This window comes from Sus scrofa, chromosome 4 (assembly GCF_054392235.1).
Source record: "Sus scrofa isolate SSC_HxYL_T2T_F1_AM1 chromosome 4, Sscrofa_HxYL_maternal_Yorkshire_Landrace_v2.0, whole genome shotgun sequence".
Lineage (NCBI taxonomy): Eukaryota > Metazoa > Chordata > Mammalia > Artiodactyla > Suidae > Sus > Sus scrofa.
This window is the reverse complement of record NC_139386.1, coordinates 83,749,042-83,761,411: the sequence shown is the minus strand read 5'-3', so window position 1 is coordinate 83,761,411 and position 12,370 is coordinate 83,749,042. Positions and strand designations below refer to the sequence as shown.

Genomic DNA, 12,370 nt, shown 5'->3' with positions numbered 1-12,370 from the left:
ATAAAATGTTTTAATGTTATTACCAAAATTTGGGAAGAAATAATCTTGGTTTGCAAAATTTCAAGTGCCTGACTAAAAGCAATATTCCACCAGTGATATGGTTGAAAACATACCTGGTGGCCTTGAGGAGAGGCCCCGGGACCCCCACGACCACCAGCCCCCGCCCCCACCCCAGTGTGATGATGGCTCCTAATCAAGTTCCAAACAGCGGAGGTAGGAATAAGTTAAAAAGCACCAATACTGAAAGTCTAAGTGGAGGGGCCATCTTGTCTCCGTGGGATGGAGATTTTGAGAGGACACCTGGGCCGTCGTGGTGGGGAGCCCGGGAGAGTGCGTGCGACCTAGCGGCTGGCGCAGCTGGAGCTGAGATGGCGGGTGGCTGGATGGGGACAGAGGTCAGGCAGCTGAGCCTTGGTCCTAATGGCTGGGCATGGCCATGTCTGCCGGGGGATGTCCTACAACCCGCGGCCTTTTAATCTCTGAGATGTGGTGCGTGCACTGGTGGTCAGGCCCCAGCAGCGTCTTCTGGGGTCTCAAGCTTGGCCCTTGGGCACAACGGCTCCCTCATCCTGGGGCAGCCCGGGGCTGGGGGGTGGGTGGCCGTCAAGGGCGTGGAGGGCGAAGGGTCGTGGAGGGGGGTTGGAGGGGCTGCGTGTGGGTGCAAAAGAGGGCCCACACGCTTCCTGCTGCTGTACCCTGTCTCCTGCAACACGGGTCTTATTTGGCTGTGCGATTTTGGAAACTGAACAGCCCTTGTCAAGCTGAGGTCTCTCGCTATCATTTTAAAGACATTGACTTTTGAACCCATAGCACCCAGTCTGTGGCCTGTAAATACAGTTTCCTAGCAGGAGGCCAGGCTTCTGGGAGGCGAGGCTGATTCCAGGTCTGGGCGGGAAGCATGAGAGCTAAGAACACCTTGTCCCCGAGGAAATCGGGACCTTATAGTGAACCACACAGTCCTCAGGGACCATGTCGCGGGGACCCAGGGCCAACAGGAATGTGGGTGCCAGGCATGGTTTGGGGGTGTGTCACTGTGGCACCGAGGGTGCGAGGCTTTGCCCCCACCTCCTCCCTGATGCCTGGGCTGCGAGAAAGTCCTGCCAGTTGGCTGAGCCGCTGGACTTCTTCTGTGGCCTCTCTTGCCGCCTTCCTCCCCGAGTGGGCCCAGGAACTGGCCGAGGGGTCACTGCTGGATGATGACTGAGCGCACGGACAGGATGCATGAAGCACGGGGCGCTGAGACGGCGACGCTGCCCTGAGGCGTCTCCCTCCCCCTTGGTCCCCATGGGCGTGTGATGGGCCAGGTCCATTTACGGTGGGAATGCAACGCTTCCTCCGCGGCCACACGGGATTCAGGCCCTGCCACGATCTACCCGGAGCGGAGACCCACCAACCCACTTTCACCAAACACGGGTTCGTGTGGGAAAGAGCTTTCTTCTCTAATCAGACGAACACATTCACGGTAGGATTAGACAGCCTTTCATACAAATGTTATACATTACTTTGCGCAGTCCATAATTTTTACCACGTTTTGATGGATAATTTATTTTTTAAATTATTTTTTAATTATTATTATTATTTTAAGTAGTTATTTCCCTAATACAATTTTTTTCTACCATACAGCATGGTGACCCAGTTACACATACATGTACACATTCTATTTTCGCACATTATCAGGCTCCCATCATAAGTGACTAGACATGGTTCCCAATGCCACACAGCAGGATGTAATTGCAAATCCAATCCAAAGGCAATAGTTTGTATTGATGGATCATTTAAAACATGGAGTCTAAGTAACCAAAAAACCCCCATAGAACCAGTGTCTTTAATTTTTTTTTGCAATAAAATTTACTGTAATTAAGTCTGAAGTTAAAATTCGAATGTTGTCCAGAAAGTTTTAGCAAGTTCTGTTTCAGAGAGATTTTTTTAGGCCCCAAGTGATCATGTCTGAAGTATGTTTGGAGCCGGCTTTTCAGCACACACTTAGAATACCGGGCAGGGGCCCCTAAGCCAAGCAGCCTGACTCAGTCAAATGCACCCACTCCTACTCTTCCCACGCCTTACTCTGATCCCTCTCTCTCTCCTTCTGTCTTTCTCCCTCTCTCCTTGTCTCCCCTCCTCTCTCTCTCCCCCTCCCCCTTCTCTCTCTCTCTCTCTCTCTCTTGCCTCCTATGCTTTATTGCCTCCTTCCCATCCCGGCGTCTCCGCTGGGTCTGACAGCTGAGTCTTTCCATGTGGAAAACTCAGAGTGTATCTCTCGCCAGGCTTGTGCTCTTGGACCTTTATCTACATTCGGTTACATTCTGTTAACTGTGGAGATGGCGTCAGAGAGGAGGAGCCCTGCTCACGTCCCGAGGACCCAGAGCTGGGTGAATAGTGAAGCCGATGGCCCTTCCTTCTGGACAGAGCCCAAGCCCTGCAACGGCAGTGGCCCGGGGCTTACATTTCATTTACATCAAAGGCACATCAGAGACTAGCCCCATGGTCTGGGGGATGGCTGTCCTTCGATAAGTGCATTTGGGATGTGTCCTTGGCTGTTGTCAAGGTAACGTGGGGCTTCGGTGTGGTTTTGCTGAGAACCTTACAGAAAGTGATTAAAAGTCCTGTTAGAAGGCTGTAACTTTTCTGGTTAAAGCTGGTGCTGCTCCTGGCAGCCTGGAGCCCAGGTAGGGGGTGCTGCCTCTGTGACTGTGCCTTCTGAATGGTGACCCTGACCTTGACCCACCCACTGTCCCCATGTCACAGTGTCACTCACCATTACCCCAGGAAGATGCAGGCGTGTAGGAAAACCTCAGACGTGCGATGTTAGCAGGGCGACTCTCCCTCTTTTATTCTGGGAGAGGCTTGGCCACACCAGGGTCTGGGCTGTGCTGGTGGGAGGACGGAGGCCTGTGTGCAACGCCTAAGTCTGGGACACACTTACATGACTATTCTCATCCCCTGGCCTGTAGGTCAGGTTTTGGGAAGAAGGGGCTAAGCTGCTGCCCTCAGCCTGCAGGGCTTGCTACCCCTGAGCCCAGCCTTCACCCCAACACTGTTCCCCACGCCAGCCGGAGGCTTTTCTAAGACCCTCAAGGAAGCGCCAGGGCAGAGGAGTGGCCCACCTGTCTAAGTGCCGAGCAGCAGGGGTGTCCTGGTCACCAGCTGGGCACTCAGAGCTGCTCCTGGCACCCTGACCACACACCCACTCAGATTCTTCGGGAGCAGAATTTCAGTTGTAAACGTGGAAATGAATACAGGGATGCTGGGGATCTGGGCGGGGGGGGGGTCTGAAGTTTGAGAAAAGGGGAGGCAACAGTGACAAACAGCAGGGGACAGCAAGTAGGAGGCTGGGGTGGCCTTGTGGGGACCTCTAGCCTATTCCCTCATGGAGGGTCACCTTGTGCTGCACCCACCCTGTGGGATTCAGACACAGCAGGTGGAGGGGGCGCGCGGCTGGGCCGGTGCGTAGGGGTGTCCCCCAGACTCCTGCATCCCTGGAGTCCCTGGTCATGTCTCAGGACAGGGCCTTGGCTGGCCACGCGTGGTCCTGGTCCTTCCTCTTTTTTGTCTTTTGTCTTTTTTTTTTTTTTTTTTTGTTGTTGTTGTTATTGTTGCTATTTCTTGGGCCGCTCCCGCGGCATATGGAGGTTCCCAGGCTAGGGGTCAAATCGGAGCTGTAGCCACCGGCCTACGCCAGAGCCACAGCAACTCGGGATCCGAGCCGCGTCTGCAACCTACACCACAGCTCACGGCAACGCCGGATCGTTAACCCACTGAGCAAGGGCAGGGATCGAACCCGCAACCTCATGGTTCCTAGTCGGATTCGTTAACCACTGCGCCACGACGGGAACTCCGTGGTCCTTCCTCTTAAACAGAGGCCCCAGGGTGGTGGAGTGAAGGACGCCCTTCCAGAGCCTCCTGCATAGCTCCCCACTTCTGAGACCAAACAGGCTCGTTTTCAGGACGAAGAAGTGACATCCAGTGCCCGGCTCACCTCCCCACCTCTGTGACTTCCGACCTCTGACGGGGTGGGCCTTCTGTGTCTCAGGAATGTGACGGGGCCAGGGGTTCATTTCCGACTCCTAAAGGCGAACTTTGAGTGTGATTCGCTGTGGCAGAGGCCAGAACCGAAGACCCCGCGTGGAACCGCCTGTGTGTCTAGGAGGGTTTTCTGGCTCTTTCTTTCCGCAGCAGCACACACTCCATTGGTGGACTGGGCAGCGAGAAGCTTCCAGGGGCGCCTGCTGGACTTGCGCCCGAGTGGGGTTGCCTGCTGCTCACTCAGTTCCAGGGCAGACGGAGGCCGTGTAGGTGTTTGCTGAGAAATGAGCAGGGCTTTGGTGTTTCAGGCTGGGCTGCTCATCCCCAGGGCTGGGTTGTCTTGGTGGGAGAGCTGGGCCTGAGGGCTTGGCCCCTTGCATGGCACCTCTGCCTCCAGCCCTGCTAGGGGCTGCGTCTTCATGGGAAAGAACTAACTTCCCCTCTGTGCTGTGAGTTTTTCTTTCATGTTCAACATGATGGTGATTCTAGCTTTTGTTTTCCCTCTGTTTTCCTTCGAGGAGAAGGCATTACAGTTGGAAATGAAGTGACCTCTGGCCCTGTCACCTTCTCTTGAGAGGAGGGGACCGTGGGACTTTTCAGTTAATTGTTTGCTGAGGAAATTTAAAATCTACTCTTCTCCCATGTCCCCCTCAGCAAATGCTGACAAATACAGGGAGAAGAGACATAAAACTTTTATCATTAAATTTCTGAGTTTTTTCCCTACACTTAAAAATCTTAGGATTGTTATTCTTCGTGGGTTTCTGGCCAAAGAGTTCTTTAAAATTATAGCACTTGCTTCCTGTTTTCCAGGGTTATCTGAAATCAACTACGCAAATATAGACCAGTTGCAAAACACGGGCTTAAATTAGACAGCTGGGGCATGGGGACAGTCCTGCCCCCAGGCAGGTGTTCTGGCTCGTGGACAAATACAGCTGCTGATGGGTGTCCCAACCGGGACTGTGGTGGCCTCAGACTGGCCCAGCCCCTGCCCAGCTCGTGCCCCTGGCTGGGCCCTGAAGCTGCAGCCAACCCTGAGTCCCCCCCTCCCCACCACGACCCCTCCCCATCAAGGGCGAGCCCGTCCCTCCTGTGCAAAGAAGGGCAGGGGATGTTCCTCCGTGTTTCCTTTGATACGACTCTCGTGGCGGAGGAGTCGCGGGTGCTCCCATGCTGGCAGTGGTGTGACCTCTGCATGTGATCACCGAAGAGGTGCCTGTGCTGATGACACTAGGAACTTGGGCAAAGAGGCTGCCGGGTGGGGGTGGGGGGGCGGAGTACGTGGTTGTCAGTGAGCCTGTGGTGTCGTCATAGTGAAACTGGAGAACACAGAGCGGGTTGCCTTCCTGTACTCAGCACAAGGGCCCTAAGGGATGGCAGTAGAGACGCCCCACATCCCTGCCTTCCCTGATGGCGGGGCCTAGGTCCTGCTGCAGGCACCGTGGCCCTGGGGGGGACCTGCCTGCAGCCTCTGGACCCCACCTGCCCAGGCTGTGTGGTCCTCATGCCAGACCCCTTCCTGCCCATCGGCCAGCCCAGGGATCAGCTGGGGCCTCCCCCGCACACACTGCTGGCCTGAGGGCCTTCCTGGGGAGGCGTCTGCGTTCCTGCACTGCAGGGCTGAGTGCTGTCCCACCGAGCCATCCGCTGGGTTTTCTTCTGACTTAGGGATGTAGCGTCCGGTGGGGACTGTTAGGGTGGCCGATGGTCATTTCGAGGAGGCGAAGCCTGAACCCTGACTGTGTCCCCCAGGCCCCCCGTACTCACTGTCTTGACCTTAGCATTCAGCAGTGGATGCGCCGTGTCCAAGGCCGTGCCTCCCACTCTTGATCGTCTCTGGCTGGAAGTCTCAGGCCCTGAGGCCAGTAAGTAGCTCACAGGGCCCCTAGTCCAGAGGAGCAGCTTCCTCGACCCCCAGGGGAGGAGGTACTTCCTTCCTTGGTCCCCTTCTTACTGCAGCCCCCCCCCCGGTTGCCTTGCGTCCCACCAACAGACAGCGTGACCTGTTGCCCAGACGGCCGGGGGTTTGAGCAGGAGAATTAGGAAACCTGTCACTCCTTGTCACTAGTAAGCCATCCATTTCCCTGGAAACTCACATGTGTGGGAGCAGATGTGCTATCAGCGCTCAGTATGGCCGTTCCCTCTGTGCTTGGCCTCCCTGTTCCCTTAGAACTGGCCTCCGGGTTTGTCTGCAGCCCGTCACTCCCGCAGGCACGGCCCTGAAGGAAGTCACGTGAGAAAACCCTCCAGGATGTGCAGGTGACGGGCCCCCGTCCGAAGAAGCAGAGGCTGGGTCCAGTTGAGAGCCGGGGCGGGGGGTCTAGAGGAGAAGCAGGTGTGCTGTGTCTGCATGGAGAAGGGGCCGGAGTAATGAGCATGGAAGCTGCTTATAAACTGCACCGCAGCGCTGTGATAGCGCTAGGGCTGGCAGCATTTCTTCATAAGCCCACTGCCAGCGGTTTAAGACTCTGCCTGCAGACTCCAGCCCACTGCTGGCATCTGGAGCGCCTGGGCACACACTTGTTCCTGGCCCTGCGGCTCCCTGCCCTGTCCAAGCCCTGCTCATGCTCGGCCCCCATCCTTGTGTCTGTGGGGAGCTGGACAGGGCTAGACCACAGGGCAGGGCAGGGGGCTCTGGTCCCCAGTAGGAGCGTCCAGCCGGCAGCCCTTTACAGGGCTTGAAGCTTGTCTGCACATGACACTTTCTCAGCAGCTGCAGTAGCTCCTGGGGTCCCAGTGACGAGGACAGCGAGGCGTCACCAGACAGGGATGTGGGCTGGGAAATGCCAGCAGCATCAGCACCAATGCTGGGAGTTGCCATTTCCACAGCCAGCTCCTCTGCAGGGCGTCAGCAAGGCTGTCAGCCCACCAAACCGAGCTCCCCAAGAAATTCCTATAGGAGATGATGAAAACATAAGCAGAAAATGCCAGAATTAACCTTCAAGCAATCTTAGGCTGCACCACAACTTTGGAGGGAAGTTTTTCTTCTCATTTAATAATGGCAGCACGGAGGGTGTTTAATCAATAAATGCTCTGTCTTTGACAGACATCAGCCTAAACCGAGGACAAATCTGACAGTGAGCAAAGCCTCAGCCTCCAGGACCAGCCCCTCCTAGAGGTGGGGCTCCCGGGCCTGCAGGTGACCTGCCTGGACGGTTGTGCCTGGGGTGCCTGAGTGTCCACTGCTGTTTCATCTCATCTGGTCCCAACAGCTCTGCTCTTTCCTCAGTGAAGCATCGTGCTCTGTGAATTTCTGCACAAGGACGAGTGCACGTCCCCTCCTAGAGGGACAGTCTGAGCACGTAAGGAAGAGGTGGACTCTCAAGACAACAGTCAGGAAGGCTGTAGAGCTGAGAAAATGTGCCAAGAAGCCTGGCAGAGCTGAGAACTTTTAAATTAGAAAGAAAGACCCTGAGGAGCTGAAGGCCATGCCAAGCCCATTGGCCGTTCTGTGGGGCCGAGGACCTGCCCACATGTTCAGCTGTGCGGCGAGTGGTCACGGGGGAGTCTGGAGATCAAAGGTCAAGGAGGGGGCCTTTCTCAGCTCCTCAGTTGCAGAATCATATTTGTCTCAAGCCAGTGGCACCTCAGAACCGCTGTGTCACTTCCACGCCCATTGATTCCAGCTTAGCCACAGTAAATGACCAGCAGTCACCATTCATTCCGTTTTGTCAGAAACAGAGCTTGGCGGGCATATAGGACACAGGGTGAACTTCCTGAGGAAGAAAGTCACCAGGAAAAGGGACGCTTCAGCCTCCGCTGAGCCCTGAGCCTAAGGACCTAAGACGCGAGGGTAAGTCTCCTGTCCAGGGCCTTGGCCTCCGCATGGACTCCAGGGAGCAGTGGGGCCTGAGATCCTGCTTTAATATCGCATTCACCCTCCTCCTGCAACCATGGGTGAGGGCATGCAAACCAGGAGAGGTTCAAAACGTCGGCAGTAAATTCAAGGTTCCCCTGTGGGCCAGGGCCTGATGGTCACACGAATCAGAATGTTGTAAAAGAAAATTAAGCGGCCTGAAACACATGCCTTGTCTCATCAGGCACAAGGCTTTCTGGGCGCCCGAGGGGCTGCTTCCTCCTGCTTCTCTGCCGTCATCCCCTAGGCACCTAGGGCAGCAGGACCCATAGCAACACGTGAACTGTTGCAGGTGACAGCAGCAAGCCAATGAGCAAGAGGATGAGGGTGCTGGCCGGGCCGCATGCAGGGCCAGGCACTCTACAGTTTGTACTGCTTCCCCACCCCCCGCCCTGTGTGAACCTGGGACTGGAAGAGACCTAACCATTTACAGAAGCCGTGCTGATCTGGGGCCACAGATGGAAACACACCATCACTTCGGAACACTTGGGTGGGAAGCTCGCTGCTCATTCCTAATGCATCTCCTTCAAGAGGGACCTTTGGAATCTTTGACTTCATCTTTACGTCTCGCAGATTTATATCAGCCCTTGCAGCCAATAATAATTTTCTCCCAGATTAGACACAACACGCACAGCTGCTTGGCACGGCAGCCTGAGCACACAGCGCTCCTTCCAGGCGCAGGTGATCCGCGGCTTTCAAATAACGCCTGGACTGATTTTCTCGTTTAGTGAAGCTGCTGGGTTAACTGTTCTTCTCAGTCACTCTGGGTTTCTTTCTCTATCCGGCTTTAATCCTCAAGTGCCCCAGAGCCTCAGGCCACCAATAGTGGGGAAGAGCCACTTAGAATGGTTTTTTAATACATCTTGTCTTGGTAAGCGGCCAAGCCAGGGGCAGCCAGGTGGTGTTATCACCAGGCAAAGTCTGTGCATGGTCTTGAGTAATAACTTCTCTCCAAGCAGGAAGACACCTGCTGGGTGGGGAGAGCCAGCCGTCTCACTTCCCAATAGGCCCTACTACTTTGGGATTGAACAGGATTCTGTGTTTTTCATGGTCGAGTTGGGAGGGTCAGCAGGGGTGGGTGGCACATCCTGTCCTTGAGCAGAGGGGCAGGTGGGCTTGTAAGACGAGGGTCCAGCGCCGCCAGTGCTGTCCCAGGCTCCCCACCCCGCATAACACTCGGCTGCTCTGGTCACCGCAGGGCACCAGCTCCCACAGCAGCACCCACGCTGTCACCCCCAGGAGCGGGTCCTGGGTGGGGGCCCAGATCCCAGGCCTGCCCAGGCGCTTCTGTGTCCTGGGACCACACCCTTCCTCTGTCCCAGCAGTGGCCTGTGTTGCACTGACTGCCCACCTGTCTGTCCCCTGGTGTAGGTGCTGACAGGTGCTTACCACACCTGAGTCGTCCGTCAGGCAGCTGCTCAAGTCACCTTGGGGCTTCTGCCCATCGCTGCAGCCATCCTGTCCCCTTGATGCTTTGTGGTCATTGTCATGGGAGCCAAATGCAGCGCCGAGGGGACTGCTGTGCAAGTCAGGACTGGTCAGTATGGGGCATCGACCTGGATGCTTGGGTTCAGGAGCTTGGGGCCTTTGCTACCACTGGGGCCACCTCGCGGGGAACACAGGGCTGTCAGTCAACGTGTGAGCAGAGCTGGCACCCGGCCTTAAACCCAGTCTCAGTGTCAGACCCAGGGCTAAGAAAGGCAGACACTTGGTTGGTTCAGCTGAGTCTCTGGGAAGAAACGGTCCCCACAGCTGCACAGAATTATAAAATAAATGCTTTAAATTTTTCAGATATAAAATTTAAATTGCCTTCCTGCCATGAGTCAAGATTAAGGATTGAATATTGCTAAAATATTCTGTGTTATACCTGGAATAGTTAATAATAGCTAATAGTAGTTATTTACTTAGTGCTTTTTTTGTGGGGGTAAGAAAATGTCTCATTTTTATATGAGACATTTGAGCCTTTTTCTGGGTAGAAACTGCCCAATTAAACTCTGCCTAGAATGAGGCTTGTAAGCTGCTCAGTAAGGCAGTAAAACAAAGAATGGTGTTTTCAATCCCTATTGGCCCTGATGTTCTCTAAGAATTGAAATTGGTTTCCCTTGAAATGTGCCTGTGTGTCCAGATGGCAGGCCTCTCTGTAACCTTCCAGGCTCTGCCTCTTAGAACAGAAATCCTGTATTGATCTGCAAGTTTTATGAATGATATGCAAAAACTAAAGAAGGTTATAAAAGAACATCATAAGGTAATCGAATATTTGTAATATGAAATCAGAATCTAGGTTGAGCTAATTACGGAACTACTTTAACCTAAAGGAGAAAAGGCTAAGGTTGCGTTCATATATAGAGATGACAAAGTAATTCATATTTTTACAGAAATGAGATGAAAAGAAAGAACGGGTCAAAAATCAAAACATACTGTTTAAGAAAATCTAGGGGATTTTCAACTATGGAGATGAAAACAAAAGATATGCAATGGTTTGTCATTTAATGAGGTCTTTCTGAGGTCTTTTCCAATACTAGAATTTTTTTTTTTTTTTTTTTTTTTTTTGCTTTTTAGGGCTGCACCTGCAGCATAGGGAGGTTCCTTCATTTTAGTGCTTATGATCAGTTATTAATGTACCTGCTGGTGCTCTGACGCTGCACCAGAGTCTGGCGTTGGGGACATGTGCTGAGAACTGTCACGCGTTCATCTGTCTCTTCTGACATCGCATCTCAGAGTTGTCATCAGTGGCCGGGGTACCTCGTGGCTAAATAATTTAAAGCCTCTTTTGCTTTTTAAATAGGCCAGAGATAGTCAATATCGTAATTCATATACAGGTAAACACGAGTATTAAACGTAACTTCTTACGGAGTAAGCCCTCAAGTTCCATGTTTTCTGCTCACAGATCTGGCTTCTACTCAGTCTAGAATTTCACCCCATATGACCACGAGCTGCTCTCACACACAAGGAGGAGAGGAGCCAGGCTGGGCTCTTGCGCACTTTACCTGTCAGCAGTCCTTGGTCTTCTGCCGAGCAGCGGATGCCCTTTCTCGCTCAGCCTCCCGCCTGCGTGACCTGTGAGCAGAAAAGTGAAGGAACGGAAACTAGTCACCCAGCGGCTCTTCCTGGCCGCCTCCCTCGCTTTCTGCTGCTTCTCTGAAACTCAGATGCATGGGATCCTGGTGCAGCTGCAAGCTGGCACAACATCTATAAACGTTATTCATCCACATTGTTAAAAGTGGCAGGGGTGCTGGGTTCACATGATTTCAAGTTTTTAGAAAATCTTTCATGTTTCCTAGTTCCCCACGCGGACGAATAAGCCAGGACCTGCTCCTGTCTGGTTCCTCCCTGTGGGCAGGCCTGGAGCCCAGGGCCCATGAGGCCTGAGAATCCCATGCCCCAACCTAGAGCCCAGGTCCCAGGCTCCATCTGCTTACCACCCAAGCCTCAGACTCACTCTTCCGTTGTTTAGAAAGCATGGTGAAGTTAGACTTGATTTATCCTGCAGTGTTTGGCTAGGTCAGAGGGTTTGAATACAGAATCAGGTCAATGACCTGGAGCTCTGTGGTCCCACTGGGGGGTTGGAAGGCTTGGGACCAGAGGGCAGCCAGAGGGTAGAAGGCAGGACGTGGAAGGGAAGAGGAGGGGTAGGTAAGAGAAAAAATCTCGTAAGACGAAGTAGTGACTTAAAAAATGACATCTGATTTGTGTGAAATTTTTTACTCAAAAGCATATCGGTCAATAGAACATCAACTATTCTTAAGGCCAAAAAAGATGAAAATTCTCATTTAAAAAACCCCCCAGATTTGGAGTTCCCGTCGTGGCTCAGTGGTTAATGAATCCGACTAGGAAACATGAGGTTGCAGGTTTGATCCCTGGCCTTGTTCAGTGGGTTAAGGATCCAGCATTGCCGTGAGCTGCGGTGTAGGTCGCAGATGTGGCTTGGATCCTGTGTTGCTGTGGCTGTGGTGTAGGCCAGTGGCTACAGCTCCGATTAGACCCCTAGCCTGGGAACCTCCATATGCTGCGGGCACAGCTCTGACAAGACAAACAAACACACAAAAACAACAACAACAAAAAAACCCAGATTTTTTCTGAGTCCTCAATATGTGTTTTCCAGCTAGAGGAAATCCGACTTTTAAAAAACACATGGAGATAATCAGATAAGGTCCCAGTGTGTAGGGCTGGGATGGAGGAAGGGGCAGGGGTGGGGGTGGGGGTGGGGAGGGGGTCGGACACAGGACAGGCCCACGCCCTCAGTCTCGGTCCCCTTCTAACTCCAGCAGGACCGGGTCCACGCGGGTCACAAGCTTGGACAGGTATGATTACCTTGACAACTAAACTAGGCTGGGACACCTGGGGTGGGCCTCCGGGGTTTCAGAAGTCCTGCTGTTCCTGAGATAGTGAATCCTGCAAACACAGCATTTTTGATGCAATCAGGGCGCTTACCTATGGGCGTTGTGATTGCACAGTAATTTCACATTGTCTCCTAAGTCTTTTGAGCTTGCTCTT

General features: G+C 53.5%; 1 long non-coding RNA gene across 1 annotated transcript; it reads right to left on the bottom strand.

Moving 5' to 3' along the window:
- Positions 1-2,805: 2,805 nt before the first annotated feature.
- On the bottom strand, positions 2,806-11,362 carry LOC146403897 (uncharacterized). The gene is made up of 4 exons (XR_014843878.1): positions 11,296-11,362; positions 10,864-10,933; positions 3,834-6,913; positions 2,806-3,529 (listed from the first exon to the last, which is right to left on the bottom strand). It is a non-coding gene; the product is annotated as an uncharacterized LOC146403897 (long non-coding RNA).
- Positions 11,363-12,370: the final 1,008 nt, after the last annotated feature.